Here is a 15,239-nt window from a genome sequence, read left to right as displayed (position 1 = left end):
GCTAGGGAAATCCAGTCATTCTCTAAATGAGAATCCTAGTTATGGGACCTTGTGCATGCCATTTACATGCCCTGTGCCTCAGTTTCTCTTCTGTGACAGTGTTCACCTCGCAGAGAATTCTAGGGAATGAAGTGAGGGACAAATGCAATGCACTTAGCATGTTGCTGCTTACCTGGCAAAAGTTCACCAAGTGTTTTATCTTAGACACTTTCTCTTCTGCAGTAGTGCAAGCTTTATGAGAATTGTTTAAGCTCATCCTTTCTTTAACTCAGCATTTACTGAATGCCTACTAGAGTCTTTTTTTTTTTTTAACTCATTTGAGGCTGAATAGAGAACACTCAGATATATTACCTTCCCTCAAGGAGCTCATGGTCAAGGGCAGAGGTACTAGTAGTAACCAGATTATGGCAGCACATTTGGTTAAAGACTCCGATAGAAGTGAGCACAGGTGAGGCAGTCTGGTGAGGGGCCAGACTCCTGGGGCTGGAATCCCAGCTTGGGCACTTCCTCACTGGTTGACCTGGGGCTGTGTAATCTGTGTAAGCAATCTGTCCTTTGGTTTCCTTGCCTGTGAAATGGGAAGAGTAAATGATAGCTACCTCAGAGGGTGTTGTAAGGATTCCACGGCTTGAGAACCCAATCACTCCTAGAACAGGGCCTGACACGTTTTAAGAGCTCAGTGATGGCAAGTTACTATCTTGGAGCTCTTTGAGACCTAACTGATGCTATGGCTTTGGGCGATTTCTTTCTCTGCCAGAATGGTGCGCTTTTATGAGGATGCAGACATCACTGTTTGTAGAAGTTACCATCAGAGGGGGCATAAGCCTTTGGCCTCTGCCTCCTCCAAACTGACCCCCCTCATTTTGGAACACACACTCTCTCCAGCCTGTGTCTTGAATACGGAGAACCCCCCCGCCCCACTCCCTTTTGCTGGGTGTGGTTAGCACGTGTCTTTGGCCAGAGTCCTTCACTTAATCTTTTATTAAAGTTTCCAAGTGCTGAGGAGTCTGCTTCTGCCCTCCTGGGCTTCTGTCCAGACAGTTTCTATTCAAAGAACCCTGCCCCCACTCCCTTCATTATGCATGGACATAGAGATATTATAAGACAGGGAAGGGGTGGGGCTTTATCAGGCAATTTTAACTGGCCTCAGCTCTTGGTACCTGCTTTTGTGGCTCTGATCATCGGACCTTGTGAAAAATAGCAAGTGCTCCAAAGCCCACAGCTTCATTTCCCAAATCCTCATCTCTTCACACCCTACGGGAAGTTCTACTTGGTTGAGAAGGGCTGGATTCACAGCCCTGGGAACCCTTAGTCTGGGGTTTGCTTTGGGTCCTTCCTCATCTGAGATGACAGCTGAGGACATTCCCAGACACCACCATGGTCCTTGGAGACCCTACCTTTTGACCAAAACAGGGCACATCCATCTCTGACACGAGTCTGGTCTCTGCCAGTCACAGAGAGAAGCATCAGAAACAACGGGAGCCCATAAAGGTCTGGAGAAAAGGTGCGGTAAGTGTTGGGGATAAAGTGGAGAACCCAGGTGATAAAATAGAGGATTATACAAACAAATCTTTTAAATAGCAACTCCAACAAGTGGAAAGGAGTGAAAAGACTGTTTTTCATTCCTGAAAAGTCAGGCTTTGTACAAACAAGACTGGGTCCAAGGCGTGTGTGTGTGTGTGTGTGTGTGTGTGTGTGTGTGACTTGTGGGAGGAGAGAGCAAAGTTAGCCTGAAGTTATTGCTTAATTGCACATCCCTCATTTCTTGAGTTCACCTGCACTCAGTGAGGGAAGCCCACGGATACCTGGGTATGAACGTAGAAACCATCCTGACTCCCCCACTGGTCCTCTCACAGCTCACGACTCACTGGCACTCCTTGGTGGGCATTTGTGTTCTGCAGCTCCTGTCTTGGATACTGACCCCCTGTTTGGATTCCTCTTGCTCTCACAAAGGGGGGCCAACCCATCATTTCAGTTAGAATTAGACTGTCACTCAGATGCCGCCCCCTGTGTGGTGGGAAAGGATTTCCTTCCTTCGGTGTCTCAGTTCACTTTTTAGGCTTCCTGAGGAAGGACTTTGCCCTTTTTCCTACATACTTTTTTTGACTTGAGGACCTTGGGGCTGAGTGATTAGAAGCCCCTTGAGGGATATCACCCAGTGTCTCTTTTCAAAGCCCTGTGGCCCCCTGGATCTCCCTGTATTGTAAAGCAATGCCCATCTATCTGGGTAACTGGAGAGGCAGATTTTGACTTCTGCCTGGGATCACTGGAGTGACTCGTGGCACCCCACCAGTCCAGGGCACCCCATCCTGCGTCAGTAGAACACATACCATCCTGTGTCAGTAGAACACATACCCATGTCACTGAGCAGGGCGCCCTAGGACTCAGTGTGAGAGTCTTGGATGTGTCAGGCAACCCAGCTTCCAACCCCACCTTTGACCTATCCTAAGCAAGTGACTTTGGCCAAGTAGTTGAATCTTTTCAAGTCCCATTTTTATTAAATATAAAATAGAAATATCTTCCTTGCAGGATTGCTGTGGCAATTAGAGACGGCCCATGTAGAATGAGTGGCCTGGTGTCTGGCAGGTCATAGCAGTGATGATAGTAGCTTGTTTTTATTTAGTTGCTTACTAAGTGCCAGACGCTATAATGTGCTCTTTATATATTTTAGTAGTCATAGTTTTCATAGGTCACGCACTCTTAGTCAAATATCATTCTCTGTATTTTCCTACAACTTCTATTATTTTTATTAGTTACTCACTCGTTTATAAAACTTTAGGTCAAACCCCCATTCTGCATGATGGCTGACACCCAATCCTAGTCATCACAGGGGAATCACAGTGACTTTAGTATTCTCTGAGTTGCACTGAGTTCGGGAAACTTAGAATATTTTCCTTTTGCTCCTTTCCCTTAGCATGGCATTTACATTTTTGAGTAGTATTCTGGCATGAGTGTGGGTGAAGAAAAAGCTGAGGCTTGTGGCCAGAGGTCATTTTTTTCCAAGGATGGTGCTTGCCCAGATGTATCTCCCAGTGTTTGATCACTGGTATCCTTGCCCCAGGCGTACAGACACTGCTCTGTCCCAGCTGGTCCCTGGCCACATGGTCTCTGACATTTTCTGCTGTGGCATCTTTCTCTCCTAATTATGAAACCATTCTGTGGAGTATAGGAAAGCCTGGCTGTTATCCAGTGCCATGCTGGGGTCACTGGAAACTCATGGGCACCCAGGGTCTCTGCCTTAGGAAAACTAGCCTGACCACTCTTTCCCTCTGGCAACCGCCTCCCAGGGCCGGGGAGGCTGGTGCAGAGTGAAAGAGCCACTACTCTGAGAGTCCTATTGCTTTCTCTCGGATGCTCTCTTCCTCTTCCCACCTTGGAAGATTTTATGGGGGTAGGTGGTGGTGAGTCAAGAAAAACTAGGTCCAGTTGATCACATATTCTCCTAAGTATTTTCTGTCTTTTTTTTTTTTTAAAGATTTTATTTATTTATTCATGATAGTCACAGAGAGAGAGAGAGAGGCTCAGAGACACAGGCAGAGGGAGAAGCAGGCTCCGTGCACCGGGAGCCCGATGTGGGATTCGATCCCGGGTCTCCAGGATTGCGCCCTGGGCCAAAGGCAGGCGCCAAACTGCTGCGCCACCCAGGGATCCCAGTATTTTCTGTCTTACTTCTGGACAGAGAGCATTGACCTTAATGGCTAAGAATGGGATGTCTCTGTTCACAGGCTCTATCATGGCACCTTTCCTAAAGTGGTAGGAACTTCAATCTCACTGACCCAGTGAGCGAAGGTTGACATGAAAGCAAAGAATGCAAGGTGGCCGGGTAGATACACTCTCATGGCACAAAAACAGTCTTACTCAGTTTTTCACGTAATCCTATGATGTGGTTTCTATTATCAACTGCATGTTACAGACAGTGAGCTAAGGCTTAAAGAAATGACTTGGGTGTTGAACTTAATTCATTCAGCCATGAGATATTTAGAATGTCCACTCTGTGCCAGGCAGCCTTCTGGGTTTGGGAGAATATGGCAGTAATCAATACAGAAAAAAATCCCAGCTCTCCTGGAGCTTCCATCAAAGTGGGAAGGTTGGTGGTGAAGGGGGGTGGGGGGCAGGGATTAGGGAAGAAGCAGCAAGGAAAAAGATCAACAGGTAAACCATATAGTTTATTCAACTGTGATAAGTTCCAGGGAGAGACATAAATCATGGAAGGGATGGGTTGCCTGCGTGGCTCAGTGGTTGAGCATTTGCCTTTGGCTCAAGTCGTGATCCCAGGGTCCTGGGATCAGGTCTCACATCAGGCTTCCCTCGGGGAGCTTGCTTCTCCCTCTGCCTATGTCTCTGCCTCTCTCTCTGTGTCTCTCATGAATAAATAAATAAAATCTTTTAAAAATCATAGAAGCGGGCTAGGAAATGCCAAGGAGGATATGGCTTTGAACAGCAAGACTTGAGATGATAATATGAGTGAAGATGATAAGAGTAGGCAGTTAGTTAGTCATGAACTCAAGGCAAGAACCATGGCAAATAAGTGACATATTAGAAGACTTGGGGCACAACATCCTGACTTTGTGACATCCAAGTCCTCTCAACATCCTGGCTTTATGGCTTCCAAGGCCCCTGAGGTTAACAGACTAAGACCAAGATCCACAGGTGCAGAACATGCGCTCTTCTCTTCCACCTCTGCCCCAGGGTAACCCCTAAATTCTGTGTAGTGCATTTGCATTATGGTATTAGCCCCATTCCCCCATGGGGTAAGGCTGCCATGATGGTTCCAGTATAAACCTTGTAGGCTCAAAAACTCCACTTCCCAACCAATGGGAGGAGTCCCCCAAATGATTAGAAGCAGCCTCCATTAGAAACCACTCTGTCAGAGCACCTGGGTGGCTCAGTGGTTGAGCGTTTGCTTTTGGCTCAGGTCTTCATCCCAGGGTCCTGGGATTGAGTCCCACATCAGGCTCCCCGCAGGGAAAAAAAGAAAAGAAAGAAATCACCCTGTTTATGACCCAAGACCCTGCTCACATAAAAGTCCCATGTAGCCTCAGAGTAGTTGCCACCTCTAGGACTGGTACCTTCCTCAGTAAACTGATCTACTACTTTCCTTCTAGCTGTCCTTATTCAAGTGTGGATTCTCAAGTAAATCTTTTGTGGGGAATCCAAGAACCGAGACCTCCACTCACACAATACCAGTAACCAAGAATCCCATGTTGGAGGGAAACGAATCCCAGGGAGAGAGATCAGCAGGCACAAAGGCCTTTAAGTGAGAATCTGTTTGGCTGAATTGCTAAGAAAAGGAAAGGCTGGGGTCTGAATGCAAAGTCTGTATGCTTCACTACCACCCTGTGGGGCTCAGATTATGACAGTCGTTATTGCTATTATAATGTCTCTGCCATTGGCCTGACATCAAACCCCTCTTGCATGTGAGACGTATTGGTGGGTAGTTGAAAATTCCAGATACTCCCTCCTAGCACTGCCTGTAACTAAGGATGGCTATAAGCCCCATGTGCAGAAACACCACCTGGGTTTCAAATCAGGAGCTAGCAATACAAGGAGGGGAGACTGAGGGGAAGAGGCTCTCGGGGCCTGGCAGTCGAGGACAGGAGCATCATTCGTAGCTGAGTGGGAGCCATGATGGACATTGCCCAGGGCTGGTCAGTTCATCAGTGTGAGCTGCAAGGTCAGCTCTAGGTGAGGCAGGACTCGTGTCTGCGCTCGACCAGTTCTATGCGTGACCTTGGGTGTTCCTCCTGGCTACGAAGCCCTGAGCCAGGTCCCCGAGACTTCACGGCCATTCGTTGAATTAGCTATTATCCATCTGTTTTCTCCTTCAAAAGAGAAACACAGATTTTATTTTTAGTTAAGAAAAAAAAAAAAAGGAAAAAGACTGATGGCAGAAACATTTTCATCCTGCCACCTTATCCCCCAAATTTGGGGTTTGCAATTTTTATAAGGTTTGCATGATGATAAATAAGAAATAGAAAAGTTATTAAAGTTGAAGTGAATTTCCTTTCGGGATGTGGAAAATAATGAAAAAGCTATTTCATCTGTTTTCTTTCCTATTTCGAAATATTGAATGGAAGATGAGGCTGCTTGCTGTTTTGACATTGTCAGGCATGCCCCAAATGCCCTCAGTGTTCTCACGTTACTCCAGTGAGGCTTTGGAGCAACCGAAAGAAATGGGTCCTGTTTCCCCTCCTCTGTGCTGTCTTCCCAGAGCAGTAAAAAGACCAACATGTCCTTGGAACATTTCATGTCGTCTGAAATACAGTCTTTTTCTCCTCCCTAAAATGTATCAACTAAAATAAACTAAGTGCAAGAAAAAGTGAACACAACTTGGTATACATTGCCCCCAAAAGATTACAATACTTGGGGTAAATTCATAACCCACACCGCAGGCCTTTCTCAGTATTATATTTCCCTTTTAAGTTCTTTTGTTCATTTTTATTTTTTTTAAATTAAAGGTAACTGGAAACACATGGAGAATTAACTTTATAAAGCAAATTACACCAAACTGATCACTCTGTCCTCATCTCTCCATCATCTCCCTCTTAGAGGCAACTGCTTTTCCCAAAAAAAGCTGACAATTTTGTTACTTATTCCCTCATTCATATGACTGCTTTCTGAGTGTTTGTTATAGGCATCATCTAAGGATTGTTCCATGATGGAAAACAGAATGTAGCTGTCTCTGCTCTCCTGAACCCACTTCACATGCTTCTCATACCCCACATCCTTCTCATCATAATACAGAACTATTATAGTTTTGAGAGAGAAAAATCCAGTATTTATGTTATTGTTGCTTGTAATGATCTTTACAGGTGATTCATTTAGCAAACTGATTATTTTTCCTTTCCTTCACAACATTTGACTTTTCCTAGAATTAGTATTTGTCATATTTTTCATTTGCCTAGGATTGCACGTACAATCAGTAATTGAATTCCAAATTCTTTGCCACATGTCGACACTTAAGACATCCATTCATGTCAAGTGTTTCATCATTTTCTCTCCCAGAGCCTCCTGACCTCTTTCAATCACCTCTGCCTTGTGCACAGCAACTCTGCAGGCATCTACCTTTCCGGCATCTTAGGGGGTCTGCCCTCACCTCTCTCCCACAGTGGCCTTCTCATTAATTGTGCCCTATGTCATCCTCTTTTTCTGATTACTCCCTCATTTTATTGGAGCACATCCTCTAATGGCTTCCTGAGAAAGTAGAATGGAAGGCAATTTTTTTTTTCTTTGTGAATGTCCTGATCTAGAAGTGTTTTTATTTTACCCTCACACTTTATTTATCTATGTAGAGTTTAGGAATAGAATTCAAGATTGGAAATTACTTTCCTTCAGAGTTTTGAAGGAATGATGGCTCCACTGTCTTGCATCTTTCAGTTTGGTATTGTTCTGTACCATTCTGATTCCTGAACCCACATGACCTGTTTTTCATCACCCCATAGGGGAAACTTAGGGAATTTTGTCATGAACTTATTATTTGGAAATTTCATAATGATATGCCATGGTATAAGTCTTTTTTTTTTTTAGTTTAGAAATTCTGTTATTTAATTATGAGATCTCTTGGACTTGTATTTTTACTTTATACTTTACTTGGTGATTTTTCCTATCTTTACCTGTCTACTTTCTTAGAGATCTTACTTTTAAAACTTTCTGTTGTGGTTTTTTCATTTTTATTACTTTATTTTTTAATTTTGAAGATCTCCTTTTTGTTCCTTGGATGTTTTGTTTCCATCTTCCTGTGCATGGTCACAATAGTAATTTTGAAATGATATAAATGAGAGGTATTCTTAAAAGTTTGCCTTTCCCCAACCTTTATATTCTCCATGTTGCATCATTTTTTTCTTTTATTAGATAATAAAATGATGCAACATTTTATTGATGTTATCAGAACATTTCATGAAATGCCTGGATTTCTGATAGTTCTCAGTTGTCTTATCGTATTTCATGATGGGAGACTTCAAAGCTGAATAGAGGCTGTAAATAGTATGGGCTTTGCCAACTGGGAGACTCAAGGTAGGGTGATGTGAGTGGGATTTAACTTGTAGAACCCTTCATGTCAGTATCTTATGGTTGGTCCCTTTTGTGTTTGTTAGATGTCACGGAGAAGACGCTGGTCCCTTTCCCAGAATCTGTGTACTTTATCTGCCAGCATTCTGGAGTCACGGAAGAAATAATGCTGAGGGTCAACAATTTAAGTGAACTTTTACTAACTCCTCTTATTTTTAATATGCACATTCATCTCACTTATGCTTAATATCCCACAATTCAAAAACCCTTTGTTTTAGAGCAGTGATTCTCACACTTCACCTATAGGCCTCGTTAAAAAAGTTAAAGGGGGGATCCCTAGGTGGCGCAGCGGTTTAGCGCCCGCCTTTGGCCCAGGGTGCGATCCTGGAGACCCGGGATCCAATCCCACGTCGGGCTCCTGGTGCATGGAGCCTGCTTCTCCCTCTGCCTGTGTGTGTCTCTCTGCCTCTCTCTCACTCTCTCTCTCTGTGTGACTATCATAAATAAATAAAAATTAAAAAAAAAATTTAAAAAAAAAAAGTTAAAGGGGTGCCTGGGTGGCTCAGTTGGTTAAGCACCTGACTCTTAGTTTCAGCTCAGGTCATAATCTCAGGGTCCCAGGATCCAGCCCTGTGTCTACTCCACTCTGCAGGGAGTGTGCTTGAGGATTCTCTCTCTCCCTCTCCCTCTGCCCCTCACCCCACTCGCGGGTGCACACACACACACACACACACACACACATACTCTCTCTCTCAAATAAATAAATCTTAAGCAGATTTAAAGTTTCTGTTGTAGGAAGTCTGAGGTGGGGCCCAATAATTTCCATGTGTAACATTCTCAGGCGATGCTGAAGCTGCTGATCCTGGGACCCTACAGTGAAGACCACTGCTTTAGAGAGTGAAACTCTAATCTTCTGCTGGGTGAGCAGGAGCGGCTGCCTGGCTATGAAGAATGGTGGGATCTCACTGATATTAAATAGACTTTCAACCCAGTTCCCCAGTTTTTAGCCTCATCTTCCTCTGGAGTTCGGAAGTTCTTAGTGGCTGTGAGTTTCTGAGCCTTTGGCGAATTCTGGGATATAAATCGGGTTGCCTCTTCACTTTTCCCACCACTGTTTAGGATTCAGCTTTCTCATGTTTATTGAGTCAGATTTGGATTTGGATTTGTAGCTTCCAAAATTGTGTTGCTATTGCCTTCTCTCTTGTTCTTTTTTGTTTTGCTAAGTATATGGCTTTTAAAATCCTTTTACTGTCATGTTACTGAGACTTTAGGAAGAATAGAAGTATAATGAATGTACCTAGTCCTCTATGGTTAGCCAAAAAGTCCTCCTATCTTTCTTTAATCCTCTTCTGTCAAGTGTTACTTTTCTTTCATTCTATTATCAAAAATTCCAATTACATGTATTTAGAGCCTCTCAATCTGTTCTCTGGGTCTGTTAATAGTCCTTTTTATCAATTAAAAAAAAAAAACATCTTTTTTCTCTTCCTGCTAAAGTGAGTGTGAATTCTTTGTTGTGAACTTTAGTTAATTCTCATTTCAACAGTTTGATTAAGTTCAAGTGTTTGAGTAAGAGTTTATTTTATTTAATATTTTATTTCAAGGACTACGTTGTTCACCTCTAAGTTGGTTCCTTTTCATATATACTTCACATTCATTTCCTGATTTTTTTTTTGTTTCACCAATTCTTGCATTTATTAAATAGAATTTATTTCTTAGTTGTTCTCTTCGAGAATTTTAAGTATTCGTACTTTAATATATTTGGTAAACTGATTTAAAATCAATTTTATATGGAGAGAATACATGTTCTGATTTTTAATTTTGTTGGCTTCTTTATTAGTTTTGGGGTTTTTTAAATGTATTTTATACTTTTGGTCAATAGAGTCATTTTAAGTGCAGGTTTTGTTTTAGGCTGTTTTCCATCTCTTTCTAGGTGCTTCCTTTTCTCTAGATGCTGGTTCTCACAGTTACTTTTACTGGGAGCCAATTCCCAATCGAGAATCAGGTCTCCTGTGTCACACAGCAATACTTTACCCACGGGGATATTAGATTTATTAATGAATGAATCACTAAGCCATCAGCCTCCTTATTTGGGGGATTAGAGCTGTCCTCTAACATCTCTGGCTTCAGTGTAAGGTGGGAAGCATTTCAAGTCAAACAGCCATATCCCAGCACAGGCCCTCATCTTGTGTTGAGCACTTTCAGCCCCCCTTGCTCTGCTGAAGCCAAACTGGTCAGAACCTAATTTCTGACCTGGCCTTTCCACTAGGGGTTCACCTTTCTTTTCTGTTTCTGATACACAGCTATGGTTACTTATTTTATAACAGTATAGCCTAGCTATACTGTTTTGAAATCTTGATTTTTATCTTTTGTCTAGTAAGACTCTCAGATGAGGATCTAGTGTCTCCAGGCTTCATGCTGGCTGAAGCTCCACTAGGGGAAGATCCCTGCTCTTTTGTCCCACCCTCTATTCCTAAGACTGGTGATTTGGGGGGCCTGAAGCTGAGCATGGCCAGCTCAGTCCCCTCCTCCCTCTCTTTTTTATCTATCTCTTACAGATATTATAGATCCTTCTCTCCTTCCTCATGTAATTTTTATAGGGAAAGACTCTGTCCCTTAGTGGGGGGACTTAAGGGGGTTTAATACTATCCATCACTGGGTGAGCCAGTCAGCCTGACTTCTGGGCCTCCATGCAAGCAAAGCTGTGTTGTCTGTCACACAACTGAGAATACCATGGAGCAGTTATCTGCAATAAAAGTAATACTTTGATTTCCATATATCTGGTTGCTGTGCCTGTGTCTCAATTGGTACTGAACTTGGATGGGAGAAGGGAGAGAAAATTATGTATTTTCCCTCTAAAAGCCCTAATATTGCCAACATGTTCAGAGAAGAAGGATCTTATGAAAGCCTGAACTAACAGATCCAACTTTTTTATGCTTACTAATATTTAGGAGGAATATCTATATGTCTATATAGATATCTATATAGATATATATGATATGTATTATATATTCCTATTCTATAGAAATAGAACAGAAATAGACTAATATATATTTATATTTATTTCTGTTCTATTTCTTTTTTCTCATTTTGCTTTTTATTTCCTCTGATTTTTTAAATTCCTGCTTCTTTTGTCAATCCCTGTCTTTTAATAAATTGACCATGTTTTCTTTATCCTCTAACCCCATCACAGGTTTGGAAATTTTTCATCCTGTATCTTTTCTTGTAGTCATTACTCTTAAATTTTTTAACATGCTTGCCTGATGTCACCAGAGTGTAAATATAACAGCAGCAGCCTTAGCACCAGTCACCCTTCTCCCTTTCACATGGTCTTTTGCCCTCTGTGTTAGTTTCACTTTCTTCTTCTACATTCAGGTTAGTTGTATTGTAATTTGTAATAATTTAATGTTTATTTCAATTTATTCACATGATTTCCAAGTTCCTTACTCATCATTCATTTTTGCAACTTGGTCACCTTGATCATTTCTCTCATTGCTTCTGAGATCTTTCCTTTGGAATTACAAAGTTTCGTTGTAATGTCTCTCATTGTGCATATCTATCTATCATCTATGTATCTATCCACCTACCTACTCCTCTATATATCTAATCTCTTTCCTATGGCTACTTGTGAATCTCAAATCTTCTTAATCTATAATCTATGCCTTTTATTAAATACAGAATGTGCTCCACTATTAGCTATTCACATATTGCATCTCTTTCATTCTCTATATTGTCTCTCTATGGGACTTGTCTCTCTTTGGGACTCTGAGCAGACATGTCATAGAGTTTCATTCTGGTCTTTCAACTTGCCTTATCTGTTTTCATTTCCTTCTTTCTTTGTGCTGCATTCTACGTAATTTTCTCAGATATACCATTGAGGTCACTAGTTATCTTTTCCTTTCCAAGTAACGGGTTCTTTAACTCATGGAGGTTTTTGTTTGTTCATTTCAATACCTTCATTTTTTAAAAAATTTCTATTACTGTTATTGGTTCTTTTAAAAATCTGTGTGTTTTCCTCAATGTCTTGTTCTTTCTGCATGTATTCTAGTTTTTCTTTTGTACTTCTAATCACTTAAACAATTAATTTATAATCATTTTTCAACATTTATATTATCTAATTGTTTTTTGGCAGCAGCCTGGCTGTTTATTTTACCCACTGACTTAACTCATGGTATAGTTTCCCCTTGTTGCATTAGTTAGGATTTGTTTTTACTGTGAGTTACAAAAATAAATAAAATAGAAATTTCTTTCCTTCTTGTATCAATGTCCTCATGTGATATAAGCAGTCCAGTGTTGATAAGGTAACTCCACAGCTGTCCTCATGGTCTAAGATGGAGCAACAGCCATCACATTCATGTTCAAACAGCAGGGTGGAAAGAAGGAGCAAATTTTGGGGAAATTTATTGGAAGCTCCCATACAATACTTCTGTTTGTAATCTACTGCCTAGAAGTCATACGGCTACCCCTAGCTGCCAGAAAATTTGGTAACTTTTAAGATCTAAGCAAGGGAATATGGAATTCTTGAGATAACTAACAAGGCATCTCTGCTACACTCAAATACTTCATAATATTGAGTTATGCACACATCTTTAGTGGATTATATCTGTATGACTGTATGACCCCAGTACCACTTGGATTGAAGGCTCAGCTCCTTCCACCCATTTTCCAGTCTTGTTTCTGCCAGATTCCCAAAGTATCCCTTGTTTCAGTCGAGTTTTTCTGTTAATTTCTTATATTGGGAGGACAGGATAACATGGATAACATAAATTTGAATTCCAAACCTGTGTGAGGCATGCCCTTATGGTTACATATTCTTAGAGAAGATTTTATTTTTGCTCCCAGAACTCAGTCAAGATAGACAAGCAAACTTATAAACAAAGAATGAATTGAGTGGATTCTTAAGTCTGTTCTTTTACCCAGAGTGTCCTGGCTTTGTGCCTTTGTTCAAGCATCAAATTGTGCTGGGTCACTTCTTCCAATGTAGGCATAAAAATCCAAGCCTTTAGGTTGATAAGACCAATATCCCCATGCCCCTCCCCACCCTACTTACCAGGGAAGTTGCAGGGCCAGCTCACAAGGTGTAGTTTTCCCTTTATTATAATCCCCTTGGGCTTCCTCTTAGTTTTTAAAAACTCTTCTAGGCTCATACACATTTTATAATTTCCTTCTAGCATTTCTAGGTATTTTTTTAGCAGAATAATTTCACATCTGAAATCTACCAGTCTACCCTTTCACACTTTTAATCTAATTATAATAGCCAGAATGTGTTTCCGTTGCTTGCCACCAACACTACTGACAGATGTAATTTGTGTTTTAGAATCTGCCCCCTTGCGTCTGGGCCTGATTCTTGTTGACCCCTGAGGTTTAATGTTTTACTGGCAGGTGCTAGCTAGAAAATGACAGACAGGCCTCCCAGGATCCTGACATGTTTCCCCACTAGAGCACTTTGTAAAGAGTATCCTATTCCAAGCCAACTTAGGCAGACCCCATGAACTCAGCCCTCAACATGTATAAGCTTTGTGGAGCTCCAGTCCCAGTGCTCTCCTATCTGAGCAGCTTAGGGATTCAGAAAACCCTAGCAAGAAGCTCATGTAGTACTTAAACAGGAACTAGAATCCAGCCCATCAATGCCAATTGCACAGAGTAATCAGAATTTGGCAACAAGGCTTTGGAGTATAAGGATGAAAATGTATTCATTCTGTCAGGGTGGGGCAGGCCCCTAAATGCCTACAGCTGGGACAGAACTGGACCAGGTGCTTCCCTGGCAGCCCTGAGCAGCCATGGGGTGGCAAGAGGCACTGGGGGGTAGGAGGAGTGCCCAAGGTGCTTGGACAGAGGAGTTAGGTTCATCTGCCCTTTGGTCTCAGGCCGGCCACTCATCTGCTAAATCACTTTGGGCTCACCCTGCCCCCTCAGGTTTTTTTGGTTTTGGTTTTGTTCTTTGCTGAGGAAATGAAGATAAGCTCGCCAGCCATGCCTACTTTGGGGTGTTATGAGGACCAGATCCCTGGCAGATGTTACATATGTGTGGGAGAGAGTTCATGTTACCATCGTCATGTTACAGATCGAAGAAGCTGACGCCCAGAGACATGACATGAGTTCTCCGACATCAGAGAGCCAGTGAGTAGCAGAGCTGGGGCTCAGATCTGAGGCTTCTAGAACCCAAGAACTCACTCCCTTTCCACCATGCCACCACTGTATAAACATATGGTAAAAGAGGGGAGAAGGGGATTCACAGTTGGTGAGCACCTCCCCTCTGCCAGCTGCTTTATGTGCAGCATATCATTCACTCTCCATACAACAGTCTTGAGGTTATAGGTTAGTTTTCTTATGCCTATTTTACAGATGAGATTTCCCGTGATTTCTCCATTTAGGTAACAGTGATTCAAGAATGAGGATTAGAATCTGAGATTGTCTGATTGCAAAGCCTGTGCTCTCTCCGTTTCTTTTTACAATAGTCTCCAGATATTGGCATGCTCCCCTAAAATCCATATGCATTTAGACAAGGTTCAAATCAATTAGTTCACACTTTGCTGCTGAGGCTCCTTTGTGCCAAAGGTGATCAAGGTGCTTCCAGTTTTATGCATTCAAACCCAAGGAGGCCTCTTTCCCGTACTTCTTGCATGACAGCCCAGAATTGAGAACCACGGTGCATATGGTGTTTGCAAAATGCCAGTTGTGTATGGGTGTTTAAACTTTAGTTTTGCTGCTTTTAATTTATTTATGCAAGCAAGCCGCCTTTCATGAATTTTAATCTGCGCTGCCTTAAAGAAGTGCTTTCCAAATGGGACAGCATTTGTGATCACCACTAAGCCATTCTAACTGCTTGCAGGCCTGGGGAGACAGGCAAGGGAGAATATTAGCAAGCTCTGAGCAGTCCCTGTGTCATCCCGGGCATTGTGGCGTAAAATGCGCTTCGTGTCTAGAAGAAAAAAACCCGTGACTCGAGTCTTGGTTATTTTTAATGCTGAGCGGCAGAACCACGGGGAATATTATGAGTTCCCAGATTTCTGACAGGAGGGACTCGCAGCGAAGTGCTTTCTTCAGGAGAGAGAGAGAGAGAGAGGGAGAGAGAGAGAGAGACTGCTACAAGTCTTTATTCATTTATTTATCATGCTTCAGTTCCCTAAAAAAGAAAACACTTCTCCTGTGCAGGGGAAATTGCTTCAATGGATAGATTGCATTTAAATAATTTAAGTATAAAATTACTCGAACAGGCCGACTGATATTTCGAA

At 42.2% G+C, this 15,239-nt stretch overlaps 1 long non-coding RNA gene across 3 annotated transcripts in view; it reads left to right on the top strand.

Moving 5' to 3' along the window:
- Window positions 1-1,032: 1,032 nt before the first annotated feature.
- Window positions 1,033-15,239, top strand: part of LOC111091566 — a 120,309-nt gene continuing 106,102 nt past the window's right edge. For 2 of the 3 annotated variants that reach the window (XR_005375785.1, XR_005375783.1), the window contains exon 1: window positions 1,033-1,504. This is a non-coding gene — a long non-coding RNA (uncharacterized LOC111091566). Of the gene's footprint in view, window positions 1,510-15,239 lie in introns of all 3 variants that reach the window. The other variant, XR_005375784.1, reaches the window with a different exon arrangement.

The sequence above is a fragment of the Canis lupus genome, chromosome 21 (genome assembly GCF_011100685.1).
Source record: "Canis lupus familiaris isolate Mischka breed German Shepherd chromosome 21, alternate assembly UU_Cfam_GSD_1.0, whole genome shotgun sequence".
NCBI classification, from domain to species: domain Eukaryota; kingdom Metazoa; phylum Chordata; class Mammalia; order Carnivora; family Canidae; genus Canis; species Canis lupus.
This window is presented reverse-complemented; position numbering and strand designations above follow the sequence as displayed.